Below are 16,598 nucleotides of genomic sequence, written 5' to 3' on the forward strand. Positions count from 1 at the left end.
CAATACCATTCATGACATTAGGGATCATCTCATTGTGTCAAAAGATCACATTCTGTCTTAACAAGGAGTGAAACCCCTTATTCAGCTCCAGAGGTCTTAAGATTCACTCAGGTCTAACAGGCTATTTTATTAAGGGTGGACTGATTGGTTATACTAATATTTATCATATGGTGGCAAACTAAGTTATATTTAGTGTTACAAGGTTCTAGTTTGGTGTTCAAAATGCAAAAGGGTTTAAATCCCAAAGTTCTACTTCCATGAGATGAAGAAAATTTTAAAAACTGGAGTTCAACTATTTAGGAAAACCAACTTAAGAAAATCTTCCTGCAATATTCCTAATAAATCATCTTTTACCCTTTGCTCGGTGATAGGTAGAGAGAACTAAATGGCTTATGAAGCAGCTCTTTAATTACCACTGTGGTTAATCGAAATTATTCTGTTCAATTAAATTTGGCCTTTGTTTAAATTAACGTCTGATCTGGTGTTCTGCTGCTGGAACAATATATAACAAGCTTATTTCATCTTCAACATGCTAGACTTTAACTTACCATATTTTAAAATTGTTTTCAAGTATCCCCTTAGTGTTCTTTCCCCATGTTAAATGCTGTTTCATTTGTTCAGTAATTTTCACCTCAATAAGTGCTGAGTATTGTGCTGGCACTCAAAATGCATTCATTAGACAGAAAAGAGACAAAGGGCCCAGCTTTCCTCCCAATACTTTATAGACTCTTTTAACTATCATGATTAAATTTACTTTTAGCCTTTCATTGTTCCTACTAATTTTAATTCAATTAAATATTTTTTAGGTTATAAATATATACAAGTAAAGGCATTAAGCACTACTGAGGGGTGGGTACATATTGTTTCAAAATTCAGATTTTTCCACATTCTTAGGAATGTCATATAAAGCAGCATCTCATTACATTATTCAGACATTTTGAAGAGAAATAGTAATGAAAAGTGGACAAATATAGACTATAGATAGTTTCAAGTTAGTGCAGGCCAGGTTTTGCTTTCAAATGAATCTTGGTGCCAAACTTAGGACAAAATTTACAGTTTTCAAAAATTTTAGATTTCAGAGGTATAGTAAAATCTTGATTATGTCTGATTAGTTAAAACCCCAGTTTTTCCACTCTACACCTTTACTATTTATGTTTTCCTATTTTGTTTTTATTTAAATGCAGAACTTTACACTAAGCTCGGTATATGCCAATTATTGGGTCAGTCAATTGATGTGTTTTTCCATCAAATATATATTATGATTCACTTTGTGTTCCTGACACTGTCTGATTTACTCTTTCATCATAATACCTATACCTATTCTTTTTAGTTTTTAATGTTTTATTACCTGCAGTTTTATGTCAATTATTTCAAGCCACCAGAGTTAATTGAAACAATAGTATTATGGTAAAGGTAGGTGCTCATCCAACAGTACAACCTCAGTTAAATCCTTTAATGAATTTAAGGTGTAAGTATTTTTATGTATTCCTCCATTCAAACAAAACAATCACACAAAATTACTTGATTGAAGAAAATAGGTAAGCTTGACATAATTTGCTCTTTTATACCTGTGTTTCTTCTTAGTGCTCCTGCTTTTTATAATATATATAATCAGTTTAGACTGGGTTTGATATCAAGTCTGTAGTTATCAGTGTATAACCTTCAGACAACTTGAGAATCTTTGCCTTTTTCTTTTGTTTGCCATCTCTCCATTTTCCATGTTTTCATGAAGATTATAAGAATGTCTGTATTTCTTTCAATTCACATCTCCAATCAGGGCTTCCTTTCTTGCTAGAATTAATTCCTAGCATAAACTCCTTTTGTCAAACGCAAACATATATAACCTGTATTTTTCCGAAGATTGAATTATGGATACACACCAAGAATTATGGTAATACATTGGTAGAATTAATCTTTCTATTTATTATTAAGACAACTGAAAGGTTCTAGTACTTCTGTATGTTCATATCATATTATTCTGTTTGTATGGTCTCTGGAATGCTTTTCTTCCTTCTTTCTTTCCTTCCTTCCATTCATCCATCCTCCTTTTTCCCTCTGTTTCTTCTTCAACACATTCTCACTATGCCTTTACTTTCAGTTTACCAATTTCCTATACCAGTTTATACATTTCTTATATACTATGCTAGTTTTTGTTTCTATCAAATAAGCTTCTTTTGAATTAATGAAGACTTTCAATTGCCCTATTCTTAACTTCACAAACACTGTAAATATCTTTATTGACAAAGGCATACTATGTGACTCTGTGTTACTTAACACCAAAATGAATCTATAACAAAGGACACTTAAACATAGGTAAATATTTTGGTGGATTTTATTTAAGTCTTTACAAAGACTGAAACATGCCAAATATTATAATCCAAAAACGTAATATTTAATTACTTGTTTTAATAAACTAATGCTTGCATACTGCAGTGATGTAGTCTGTACTAAGCCTCTAATATCCTACAAATCTTACTTCTCTTTTAGGAAAAAAAAGAGCATGAAACATTTCTTAGTGCCCAGCTTATTTATTTTAATGTAGATCTACTTTTTTATTTTATTTTTTTAAAGATACTTAGATTACATAACGGTGTGTAAAAAATATAGGAGATTCCCATATGCCCCATTCCCTACCCCTCCCACATTCTTCCATGCTAACAGCATCCTTCATTACTGTGGTACATTTGTTACAGTTGCTGAACACATGGAGCACTGCCACTAAGCATGGATTATAGTTTACATTGTAGTTTACACACTCTCCTGCACAATTTTGTAAGTTATGACAAGATATATAACGACCTGTATCTGTCATTGCATGATTCAGGACAATTCCCAGGTCCTGAAAATGCCCCATATTATAACTATTTTTCCCTCTCCCTCCCTGTAGAACCACCTCCAGTGGCCACTGCCTCCACATCAAAGATAAGAATTCTTCCACTGCTAGAATCACAATAAGTCTATAGTAGAATACCAGTAAGTGTACTCTCATTTAAGAAACTTAAAGTAATATACTTAGAAAGAAAACAAGAACCCAGAGGCAGAAAGAAGCTCAGGGGTTTAGAGGATATATGGCACAGTAATATTAATACCTGGCATTAAAATGGGGTGGTCTTCTTTGGTAATGTCTTATCTATGCATGAGAAGACGACCCTGGCTCACACCTCCTACTTAATGTGGCTAGTTGTCTAAGCTCTCAAAAATTTAACTGACTGAATTCTATGATTTTCAAAAATTTAATCTGTAGAGATGTGATTTGTCTCATTAGGTTAAATGGAGTAGGGAACATTTAAATTTAGGGAAATTAGGATGTCCAAGTGGCAGTATGCTCTACTCCAATGGCAAATCATGCATGATTTGCACCTCCAAGATGGATGGGTTCTCAAGGCAGCATAAAGGTTATTTATATATAACATCCATTAGTTATGTTATTATTTTTTTGCTTGAAGACAGGGTAAAATGAATTGTCCTCAAAGTTGTGTGTGTGTGCTTGTATGTGCATTGTGTGTGCCTGTCCATGGTACCTGTGTTTAATTTTCACGATATGCTGGAGTGTAATCATTGGATGAGAAAAGGTAATTCTGGAGTTCTTTGGTAGTTCTAAATAATCACACTCCTCTGTGACTGGGCTCCACAACATAAGAGTAAGATGTTGTCATTGGCATCCTTACTCCCCTGAAACCAATCAAATACTAAGTTAAACATTGAATTCAGCCTAACTAATGAAAAATTTCGTATGTATAAGTGTGCGCTTATATATATATGATATATATATATAGTAGAGATGTCCATTGTCCTTTGAAACTGCTTAATTTATCACTTTTATATCAACAAATTATTTTCTCATTAAACCTTAGGAAATTTATAAATGGTACTGCATCAACTTAGATTAGGTACATTGATTCCCTTGAAAAAGGCTTGTCTATGCATAGCAAATAATTCATTGGCACAAATGTTATTGGCTATTGAAGGCTAAATCTTTTTTAAAAAAACTTTCTTAACATATAAATTGCTGAACATGTTTAGCAAATGATTTTGTTATTTTCCTGTGCATATATATATTTACTGATAATTACACTTCTTAAGAAGTATTTGTATACAGGAATAAGAGATAGGGGTGTGTGTGTACTATAAAGCAAATCGTACATTATGGAAATTAGTAAAATTTTTCTGGTTGTTGAAAATGGATGTGGTTTGTTTAATATTGTCAAGAAATAAACAAGAATTCTTATTCATATGTGAATTTTAAAGGAAGTATTAGTTATTCTTCTGAAAACAAAAAGGCAGAACAAACTTACTGTGGTCGATGGTTCTAGTCTAGGCAACAGCATGTTTTCTACCTTGGAAAACAATCTTATCATTTATTTATAAGCTGTTTACTGCAGATTCTGCCTCTGGAGAATTTAGTTTAATAATAAAAAAATTAGAATACATATACCTAAACCCGGAATCACGCACATTTACCCTGCCAGTCCTGTCAAGTTGAATTTCAAGCCAAATACTTTCCTTTCATGGCCCAGAGGCCTCACCGTGCTCATTTGCAGAATCCACTGCTGAACTGAAGTCCTTGATCAAGTAATTGAAGTTCAGGCAATAAAGTATCAAAGCAGCGCGAGCATCTCTCGCTCGTCCCTAGCTCCCGCCACCTTTGCGGCCGCCGGCCCCCGCCGCGGGGCCGGGTCCGCGGGCTGCTCACAGACCGGGCACTCGCTTTGATTGAGGCTAGAACTCCTCCGAGTCATGAATGTTTCAGCGCGCGGCGCGCGGGGCAGGGCTGCGCGTCCAGGTGTACGCTAGCAGGTTGTCGCTGACATCTGTTTGCTGCGGCGGCAGCGGCCTCCTCAGCCCGCAGCGGCCTCCTCAGCCCGCAGCGAGCGGCCGGATTGTCGGCGGAGGTAGCTGAGAGCGGCAGACCCGTTTTGGTCTCACACTCTGCCTGCAGGCCTGAAACACCAAAGGCAGGAGTGGGGGTGGGCACAGCTGCGCTCCCAAACTTGCCTTAGGCACAAATAGAGAGATCTAATGTAGTTTGACTCCGTTGCGGTGGCGAGACGAGGACGGAACGCTACTTCAGAGACAACTTAACGCGGCAACATCTGCCGCCAAGTTTCCAGGGAGTGACAGGGGACAGCAGGTACAGATCGAAGTCTCCACATAAACAGCCTCCACTAAGCCGTGGACTCTTTTGAAGGGCTTCCATCAAACGTGCAGGAGTCCGCAGCAGGAATTTGTTTGGTTTTCAAAGCAGTGTTTTGTGTTTACAATAACAAGGTAATTTATAAATGATGCATTACCATGCGTTCTCCTTTTTTTATTTGAAAAGAGAGAGTTAAAGAATCAGAAAGACAAAGAAAGAAGAAAGCACAGCGCTAGTTTTGGAGTTGTTCCACAAACCAATTAAATCTCCAAGGAGCTTCTTGGCTGTGCTCGAGGTTATGTTAACCTTCAGACCACATTCCCACATTTACCAGTAAGCAGGCGTAGATTTATATACTGTAACAGAAGAATCTGAGTTGCACCCACAGAGTACATCTACTATCGGTATGTTTTTAAACTTAGTTATATCATAGGGTTTCTTATGATCTAGAGGAGAAAATGGAATTAGATCTTTGAAGAGGAATGCAATTTTTAGTAAAACAAAATTTGGAACATTGCATTGAATTTAATTTTCTTCCTGATTTTAAAAGCTTCATACCTACAATTAGGTATTAAATAAAATTTTAAGTCAAAAAGTAAGAAATACATTAAATCAAGTAATTTTCTTATATTGAAAATTCTTATTTCCTCCATCTACCACTAGATTCAGTCAGAAAACAAAATTCAAGCATATGTTTAATTTTACTGGGAATATTGCAAACATAAATATGAAATAATAGAATTGATTAAAACATTAGCATGGTGAGTACGAGCTCCATGGTCTGGTAAGATAAAAAATTTACTTCAATGATGTAAACTATTGTCATTCATAAAATTTAGACTCCCTCACTTGATGGGATAACTGTACTACCACTGAGAGATAAAGGAAGGATGCCGTGTCAGAGGTGTCCTTTGGGACAGTGGTAGTTAGAAAGCTATAGCTGGGAGAAAATCTAGTGTTTGGCAGTTTTCATTGGTCAGTGGTGAAATAAATAACAGTGAGTTTTCAATTAAGCTAAATTTACTATATTGAGAGGACTTTTGCTAATTTTTTAAAAGATTTATTTATTTCTCCCCACCCCCTCATTGTTGGCTTTCACTGTCCGTTCATTGTATGCTTGTCTTCCTGTTAGGAAGCACCAGGAACTGAAACTGGGGCCTCCCATGTGGGAGGGAGGCATCTAATTCCTTGAGCAACCTCTGCTCCCTGCTTTGTTGTGTCTCTCATTATGTTTTTCCCTCTTGTGTCTCTTGTTGCATCATCTTCTTGTGTCAGCTTGACATGCCAACCCATTGAGTCAGCTCACTGTCTTGCTCATCTTCTTCAGGAGGCACTGGGAACCGAACTGAGGGCATCCCATGTGGTAGGCGGGAGTTCAATTGCTTGAGCCACATCCACTTCCACTTTTGTTAATTTTCATGTTTTGAAATGATTGATAGTAGCTGCTTTTGAAAAAAAATGTCCATTCTTGACAGAACTCAATGTCAGTACTCTGAATTTTGAAAGTCTACAGCAATATTAAAAAAATATCTGAGTACATAGATTCACTGAAATCGCATCAGAGAAGCCTGGTGCCTGATAACTTCAATAGCAAGGGATGCTAGCAAGGTCTTTTCCTTACATCACTAGTTCTAGATTTATGTTCTCTCCTCTCTCAGTCCTGCTTCTGAATTCTCATGCTTAAAACAAACTGACCTCATCTTCTTCAATGGAGACTTCTTTAATCTTTCCAACACTCCTAAATAGCATACGGAAGTCCCTTATGCTTACAAATCACCCAGTATTCTGTGCCGATAAACCGCTTCATCTTCAGTTTGTTTGAACTCAGCAACTTGATAGCAGAGATAGATATCTCACATCGCCTTTAGGTTCTCTGTTTGTCACACTTTTAAAGTGCAAACCATTTGTGGGTGTTTCAGAGCAGGTTGAAACTTTCACTCAAGGGATTTAGTATTTCAGATGTTTACTGGGCTTGGGATTATGCTGCTAAGGACTACATTCTTAAACTAATTGTTTTTAGATTCCATTTAAATAGTTGCATCATATTCATGAACTTTGTTATAGATTTTGGAGGCTGTAATAAAACCCTTTATTTTAGCCTGAGTTAGTCCTACTTTACACAAAATATCCATGGTATATTCTTACATTTTTTCATACTAAAGTGAAAGAGTTGAGAAAATTTTCAAAATGTTTTAAAACTGTAAACTTGATTTTTTTACCTTTTATTTCTGTAAGATCTGAAATTTGATATGTTTCTTTAAGCCAATTATGATGTGGCAACACTGGTAAAATGTAGATTTTTCTGCCCTTTTTGTTACTACTAACATCTTTCACTCTTATTATCTCTTATCTTTATATTTCAAGGCATCCTTAAAATATCATCATATCCTGTTTAAATTTAGTAGAAGTAGTTAAATTTTTATACCTATTTGAAAGGTAAAAATTTTCTAGAATAACCTACCTCATATATATGCCATTATTACTCCAATCGCAATGACTGATTTATTAATGTATATATGTATATATGTATGTGTATATGTATAATATAAAATTATATATATAAATATTCCCATAAAACATATTTTCTCAGTGTCTATGTCATCAACTGTCTTATTCATGAAAAATAAAGTCATGGAATAGAGTGAATTTTTGATACCAGTTTTTAGCTTAGATAAAGCTATCTTTTAATTACATGTATAAGCAAGTGAAAGTATTGACTTGGTCTTGTTCTCTGAAGGGAAATGCAGAATAGATGAGATTGAATTATTTAATCATCAAAAAATATATTTTTTCAAAGTAAGTATAAATAGAACTTGGTATTTGATTGGCTCTTTTTTCCCCCCGATCCAAATCATTATTTGCTATTAGTTGGCAATACATACATTTTGTGTGTTAACACATAAGTTTAGGTGGAGATGTGTCTTGGCTAAAATTGATTAGCTGCTTTTTGAGACTCAAAAAGCAAAAATTATATTAGTGTAAAAACTCTCTGAATTTAAGCACTGATTTTAGAAATATTACACTTTTTTCCTTCTGAGAGCTTTGACCCACTAAAAGAATACTTTAAAATATCAAGAGTTAACGTTAGTTATTCAGGGCTTAAATGCATTATTTTCTTAGGCCCAATGTTCCCTTTTGATGTAGAATATCTTGAAGAATGTAGCCATTAATAAAATCATCCAACTGGGAGCAGAAATCTCTACACAGATACAATTTTTAAATACTTTTTTCTGCTTTTGAAAATTTACTTATATATAGCTTTTCTATAACTTTAATTATAGGGGATATATTTATTTAAAATATATATAAAATACAAAATATATATTTATTTAAATAAATCTTTGAGCTTACAGTTTCTAATAACTTACAAAAATCTGTGTGATTCTGTATGTGCTAAATATTCAGTTTTCAATTTATAACTCATATGACCAAGTCCAAAGGAGAATAAAATGGATTTTTGGTAAACAGTTTACTATTTAAGCAGAGTACCTTGTAATGGTGGCTTTATATTCACAACACCCACAATTTTAGTTTAAGAAAACTTTCACTTCTTAGTTTGCTGAAGATCTTTGATTTCTTTTCATATTTCTAACTAAAACACAAGGATTTTAAAATCATGCACTTATAGTCTCTAAATAATGACCTCTTCAATATTGCTCCTCAGTACACATAATCTTCATTTACATTTTCCACAAATTCTGCTCTGAATCTAATTGCAACCTCTAGTATTTGAGAAATTTGGAACTGATATATATATGTATATCATTTATATATATATATCATGAACTAAAAATTATTTTTATGTCAGGAAATTTCATCTAATTTATTGCAAGAAATTATGTCTAAAAATATCGGTGGATGTTCATTTGTTTCTCATTTTAGTTTTTCTTATTTTGGATTACAAATGAACTCTTATTTCAAAGAGTTACACAAAATTTCCTTTTTCTTCTCCTTGTGCTTTTCTTAAAAAATTAATGAGGTAGAAATTGTTTTTACAAATTGTTTCCCATTTTAAAAAGTTTTATTCTCTAATAGACATCATGTCTCCTTCTTAACATAGCTTTTCACATGGAAAATTGGGGGAAAAGATGCTTTACAATTTCCTAGATTATAGATTCCCATAGTACATCTTAATAAGCAGATTATTATATGAAAGCTAAAACACATTAGGTATATTTTTTTATACTCTTGTCCAGTATTAAGCACAGTTTTGTTTTGGCTCAAAATTAGAGGTTTTCAACTTACTCTTGTCAATACTGACACTAATGATTTCTTAACAGTTTATTACGAATTCAGTATATTTTATTAAAGCACCATGAAGGCCTACCTACTAAGGATTTCATACATACATGCACACACATACATATAAACACATATATGTTAAATATAGGATTATATAGACTTACAATCATATATATATACATATATACACACATACACAGTTTTATACATGCATATATATTTTGTTTGCCTATTAGAGTTAGTAAGTCTCTAAAACATACATTTCAATTAAAAAATTGAATAGCATATTTATGGACAGCCTACAGAGAAAAGTTCTACAGTGAAGAGGGATTATCTTTCTTCATTTTTCATTTCTCTCACTTCTCCTACCTCCTAACACTGGTTAATTCCTAAGTTTTAATGGTTGATTTTCTGTTCTGCTCATATTTCACTTTTGTCTAGAGACCCCATCGGCTTTCGCTGCTTTACTGTCATCATCAGGCACATCACTCATAAACAGTTCTATCCTACCTCCAGAATTCCTCTTGCATGCCTCTCCACAGCTTATCTGAATTTTCCACTTGAATATTCTGTTGTCACCATATAATCTATCTTTAACTGGATTTATCCTTTTCCCTATGCCTGGCTTACAAACTTTAGTTACCATCACTCTTCTCTCCATCACTCACTCTTTTCTTCACCAGCTGTATCCAAGCACAGGCATAGCTGACCTAAGCACACTCACTGAATTATCACCAAGCCTTTAACTTTCTAATTCTGAGCATGATGTCTTTTGCCAACACTTCAACATAATTCCCTGCAATATACACAAGTTATTGATGCAATAAACGGAACTGTGTGAATTACTGTATCTCTTAATTTTATTAAAATTGATCAAGATTAAAAAAGAACCACTAATGAATATATGCATCAAAACATTGATTCTTAAAAGATTTAATTTAGTCCTTATAGATTTGACAAATTTCTGTTGTCACACTTTATGCTTTTACCATCATGATTCTCCCCTGAAACTAAGATATTGAGAAAATTAAGGCATTAGAACAGTTCTGAAATATGACAAATTTCATTATTTTTTATAAAGATGTGACTGAGGATGCTGATATGTAAAAATGTTATTTATATGGAGGTAAAATTTACCATTTTTGATTGATGCTTAATTTTTAATTTATAATTAAATCTATTAAACATTTTCTGAGTTATAAAAACATGACATAATCATTTTCCTTTAGGTTGAATTCTGAATAGAAGACTTGTATTTTTTATTAATTTTTGTTCCATCAGCATATGTTTATTATTGTGTTGCTTGCAGTTGAATTCTTCTAATTTTTTTCTGAAGTGTATTTGATCTTTCTTTGTTTTCTATTTGATCCAAGAAAAGAAATTAAATTAACAAAGTGATTTACATTCTTGTGATCTGGTTTTTTTTTCCAGCCACATCATACCTGATACTGTTGATAATATCACATAGTTATCATATACTGAGCAGACCTATGTTAGCTCTGAGTATCTCATTAGTCCAGTGTATAGAAATGCTGGCTTTTCTCAACTAACAGTGAGAAGGGTGCTGACAATTTAATTCAGTTCCTACTCTCCAGAAAAGGTATAAGGGCTGTAGCTGTCCTCTGAACCCAGATTTATGAACTAGTCCTGTGCTCTTAACTAGATTAGCTCCTTTTTCATTACCTGTTTAAAGTAGGACAGCTGTCTGAGCTGTTGGCTGTAAATTTGCTAGCATCTGCTTCATTGATATCATATACAAAATGCAGCAGATAACAGATCAAGGTTTCAGGACCACAGGTTTTAACAGGTTGAAATGAGTATAGAAGGGTCGATGGAGTGGGGAATTGAAGCAATGTGAGGAAGTGTTACATTGGGGAAAAGAGAATGACTTCGGTCATTAATCTTAATTAATTGTCAAGAGTTTTAAGTCTGAGTTATTAATAATGAGGTTAAATCCTTAATATGTGGTTCATGCTTTGGCATCAGATGCTTGTTTTATGAGTTTAAAGATTTAGGAGGAGAGAAGAGAGTGAGTCAGTATGTGTATGTATATATTACATAAATATTTTCCTTTACATCTTTTAAACATTTCCTTGGGTCAATATCCAGTCCTTTACCTTTTGATGGTTACATAGGGTGGTTAGGAATGATAGACAAGTAACATTAAATCCAAATGATTTTCCTAGATATGGCCATAGCAGTAAATCTGAATAATATTACGTGTTTCATGCATACAAAGTACTTCATTGGAGAGGTAATGTCAGATTATGAGGTTAAATAGAAGGAGGGGGTGTCAGGAAATAGAAGGAGGAAAAGAAGGGAGGAAAAAGGAAAAAGGAAGAAAGGAGAAGAGATATATTTTCTGAGAAACTTGGAAGAAATAGGAAAATTAAGTGTTTATTTAAATAATCAAATACAAAGTATAAGTTTGTAAGGTTGCATATTCCACTATTGGATACTTAATCTTTTGGAATTAAGCAGGTTAAATCTTCACTAAGCAGTCTTTTCTTAAAACCTCTTTTCTTTCTCCCCCAGTACTGTTCCACTCATGTTTGTCAGGTTAATCTCCCATCATTATTTAATCTCTTCGATTATCCTGTGATACTTTTCAAGTTGAAATAGGAACTAATTATTTTAATTATTAGTATTTTGGCTAGCAAAATTGGCTTGTATAGCCATTTCATAAAAATGAAGAGAAATTTTTATGAAACAGATATGGCTCAAAACTTCAGAAATGGGATTTCAGAAATATAGCTCATGTATTCCATACATTTAGACAAAATGAAAAAGTCTCTAATGAAAGTACATATACTAAATTAATTTATTTTTACACATGTAGCTTAATTCTGATGACTGTGTACTAAATTTAAGTAACAAGGTATAGTCAGTGGTTTGGATATTAAATTATCATCAAATTTAAAATTACAAATTTGACTTTGAAATACATTATATTATTATATTTCTTTTTTTAAAAAGAAGATTTTATTTCTTTTTCTTAAGATTTATTTTTTATTTACTTCTCTCCCCATTGTCTGCTCTCTGTGTCCACTTGCATTCTTGTAAGTGATGTTTTCTTCTTTTTATGATTAGCTTTAAACATAAGTAAGGGGAAAAAAACCAAATTGGTATTCCTTTTATGATCCAGGTATTTATTTTTGCATATAATAACTAGTTATTGGAGAGACATGGTAAAAATTTGCAAGTGTCAGGACTTTGGATTTAAATTTATAGACAGTCGAGAGCCATTAAAGGTTTTGAGCCAGGGTGTAACATGATCAAAAGGAAATTAGAATTAGGTGTTTGAAAGGTTCTCAAATAAATATTTTGAGATCAGAGTTGAGATTATACATGCTTTTCTGTAAAGTTTAGCACTTCATCAATGTCTCCTCCAATCTTTGCATATAGTCTTTCATCTTAGAACAAAAGAGGCATCACATAAAAATTATGATGAGGCAGGTGTAATAGATTGTAAAGTGGTCAGTTTCTTGGATAAAATAAGAATTTTTCCTAGTAGATATTCCATACTGTATTTTTTTAAGACAACTAAGATTAACCAGTTCAAAAATTTTCAAGGATTCATGGCATTCAATACTTTTCTTGATTTATCAGGGTCTTCTCTGAGTAATATTCAGAGAAGTAAAATTCAGTAATATCTGCAGCTTGGGCCTTCTAATACAAGTGTGTGTATGTTTAACGGGGGCAGCAAGTTGTGATAAGTGTTGAGGGCACTTAGATGTTTAGGAAAGGGAAGGACACATTCTTATAGGGAAGATTTAGAATTCAAATTCAGCTAATGATTATTGTATACCTACTGTGTCTTGCACATATTAAATTATGCTATCTCATTTTTTCCTTAACAATGGAAAATTAAGTATCATAATATTCCCATTTTACAAGTGAGGAGTATGAGACCCAGAGATGTTAAGTGACTTGCCTGTATATATGTTTATAAGTATGTATATATGATGTACGTTTAATTTTGAATTTACCAATAAATAAAATTTTATATTTAGAAGTGTCAGTAAATTCCACAGAAAGTGCATATGCTTCATGGAATAAGGAATTTTTGTCTCATAAGGGACCTTACAAATTGGGTAATTCTACCACTTTCCTATACTGCAACCTCTACACTTCAGTTCTGTCACCCAGAAGGAGGAGCATGTTCAGAAGCATAGGAGGGTTGAAATAGGTTATATATTCCAGGAATGTTTTTGTAGGCTGGAGCAAGAGATTGGGAATTGGGGAAGTTGGGGGAGGAAGGCATGATTAAGACAAGTCCTAAAGCCCTTTGTGATGTAATGGAAGAAATCCTGCATTGGGAGTCAGGAGACTTGGGAATCCCTATACTGCTATTGATCAGCTTGAAAGCAGGCATGGATTTCCCAGTGTCTCTTGTCCTTAGTTTTCTCATTTACATATAGGGAAATAAATGATCTCAGGGATACCTTTGAATTCTAGCCATGTTGTCTTTTATCTAATTCCACCCAAGCCAGTTCTGTGAAGACCAGACCAGGTATCCCCAGGATCTTGTGCATTGTCTCTCAGAGAGGAGGCTCCAACAATCTTTAATGAATGAAAAAATTACTTCACACATAAAGTCTAGCTTATTGTTTACAAATCTGATTAAATTAATTCTTGCGCTTTTGGTAATTAGGCATTTCATGAGGCCATCAACCATCAATAATTATACATAAACATTTCACAAGTTGCTAATAAGAAGAAAATGGCATATATTTTTACAATATTCTGAAACATTTGAATGACCAAAACAATAACATGATTATAAATCCATAATGGATATTTTTCTACATGGAACTGTTCTCCCATTGGGTCACTCAAAAATTTATTTTCCAACCTGGGCTAACTCTAGTGGACAAATGTTCAATGAAAATCAACTCTTTTGATTTAAATCAGTTAAATACACTCCTTTTATTAAGTGTTCTTTTTCCCTCAACTAAACTGGATGACAACACTTGTGCTGACCCCTTGCCTCTAAATGCTTTTAACATAAACCTCAAAGGGCATAATTTGATCATAATTTTATTCTTATTTTAGAATTAGCTTACTTTTGGTCAATTACATAAATATATTTTCTGTATTATTTATAAATAGACAAAATCCTGACTTAATATTATTTTAATCAAATTCTTAGACCCTTAATATTTTAAACACATATCAAATATTTCATTTATTTAAGAATGTAATATAGACGGAAGTAGCAAAGTGTTACTGGGAAATACAAGCATCTACCAAGGCATGGAAATACTACAACCTTCAGCTTTATTTATTTATTTATTTATTTATTTCTCCCTGCTCCTTTGTTGTTTTTTTGTGCTTGCTGTCTGCTTTCTATGTCCATTCGCTGTGTGTTCTTCTGTGTCTGCTTGTGTTCTCTTTAGTTGGCACCGGGAACCAGTTCTGCAACCTTCTGAATTGGGAGAGAGGCACTCAGTCTCCTGCACCACCTTAGCTACTTGATCTGCTGCATCTCCTATTGTTTATCCCGTGTGTCTCTTTTTGTTGCATCATCTTGCTGCTCCAGCTCTCTGTGTAGGCCAGCACTCTACGTGGGCCAGTACTTCATGCAGGCCAGCACTCCATGAGGGCCAGCTCACCACGTGAAAGCTTGCCTTCACCAGGAGACCCCAGGAATCAAACCCTAGACATCCTATATGGTAGATGGGAGCTCAATCGCTTGAGCCACGTCTGCCTCCCATTTAGTTTCATTTTTAAGATGGGGAAATAAAAGATAAAAAAATCAGGAAATACTCTAATGTAATATACACCTTAGATATTTGCAATGCAATTATGCTGATGTTGAGGCAGTGTCAGTATCCAAAAATGTGAAGTCCAGATGAGAAGCCAAAAGTTGGAGAATACACTTAAACAAAAAATTATTTAGGAATATATTAATAGTTCTAAGAAAATCAACATGCATCACCATCATTATTAATATATCCACAACAATAATTCATAAACCACAGCATTATCTATAAAGCAGCAGCTATGGGACAGATGCTTTACTAGTAGTGACCTTACTTATGTTACTCAAATTCTCATTTAATAGATAAGGAAATTGAGGCTCAGAAAGGTCAGGTAAGTTGCCAGGGTCATGAATGTAATGAGTGAGTAGAATTAAGCCCGTTTGATCTTTAAAAACAACATTGAAAAATTGAGTTTACCATTTAAATAAATTCTGCTTTAATTTATGCTTCAAAGGTAATTGGGGAATTATATAGAAAATGTACAACAGTTTAGAATTCAGAGTTTTAGTTGGATTTATAACCCATGCAATGAATTAAGAAAATTATTTCAAAAATTAAATTGAAAATGCCAGCCAAAAATGAGAAGTACTAAATTATTTAAATAAGGAATCAATAATGAACTAATTAAATATAAACTTCCCTCAATTTAAATATTAAAGTATTTTAATAAGTTATATTGTAAATATTGGAGTCAGAAGATTATTTGTGGATTGAATTTGGGGCACCTACAAATATTGTACAGGGACGAAGACTTGGAAACAATAATAAAAATATGTATTTTCTTTAAAAAAAAAAGAATGAAATATAATTAGTGGTAGAAAATAAAACAATAGGTTTATTTTAGACTTTAAAAATTGATCATTGTCGCTAATCTATAAAATCAAACCTAGAGGAAGAGTTCTATCTAGAGGCTAAGATTATAGCACAATCCCAAATTGTATTGTCCAAATGTTCCTCCTTTCAAAGCTCTTAAATTCACTAGAGAAAATCCATAATTTTTAGTGTGAGACATTTGGCACAGTCATGTAATTTATTGTCTATAAGCCTTCTTGAAATCTAGTTTTTAGAATTTTTTGTCATAAATTCAGTTAAATTTATATTGAATTTACTATTTATTTTTCACATCATTTTCTCTTGCTTGATCTCTTATTTTGATCACTTGTCAAATTTATCCCTTGATGTGGCTGAATATAATGTGCCCCAAACCATCCTACAAAAATACTATCCTGAAATGGTTTTTAAAGTATCTCTTCAGGTACATTACTGAAAATTAAGGCAAACAGATTGCCAGCTATCCGTTTTAAGACAACTCTCTAGTGTGTCAATAATGGGCAACTGAAAGAGGTTGCACATCTGAAGTTCTGCTTCCTTTGCTATCTGCCATCAGCACTGTGCTACGAGGTGTACCCACATGAGGTTACATATCACATGAAGAGGCCTTGGAACCTGATGAGGCA

The 16,598-nt window shown here is 33.5% G+C and overlaps 1 protein-coding gene across 1 annotated transcript in view; it reads left to right on the plus strand.

Annotated features, from left to right (window-relative positions):
• Nucleotides 1-16,598, plus strand: part of ANTXR2 (ANTXR cell adhesion molecule 2) — a 141,185-nt gene that overhangs the window by 89,621 nt on the left and 34,966 nt on the right. The gene's annotated exons all lie outside the window — the stretch shown is intronic.

Source organism: Dasypus novemcinctus, chromosome 1, assembly GCF_030445035.2.
Source record: "Dasypus novemcinctus isolate mDasNov1 chromosome 1, mDasNov1.1.hap2, whole genome shotgun sequence".
Taxonomy (NCBI): Eukaryota; Metazoa; Chordata; class Mammalia; order Cingulata; family Dasypodidae; genus Dasypus; species Dasypus novemcinctus.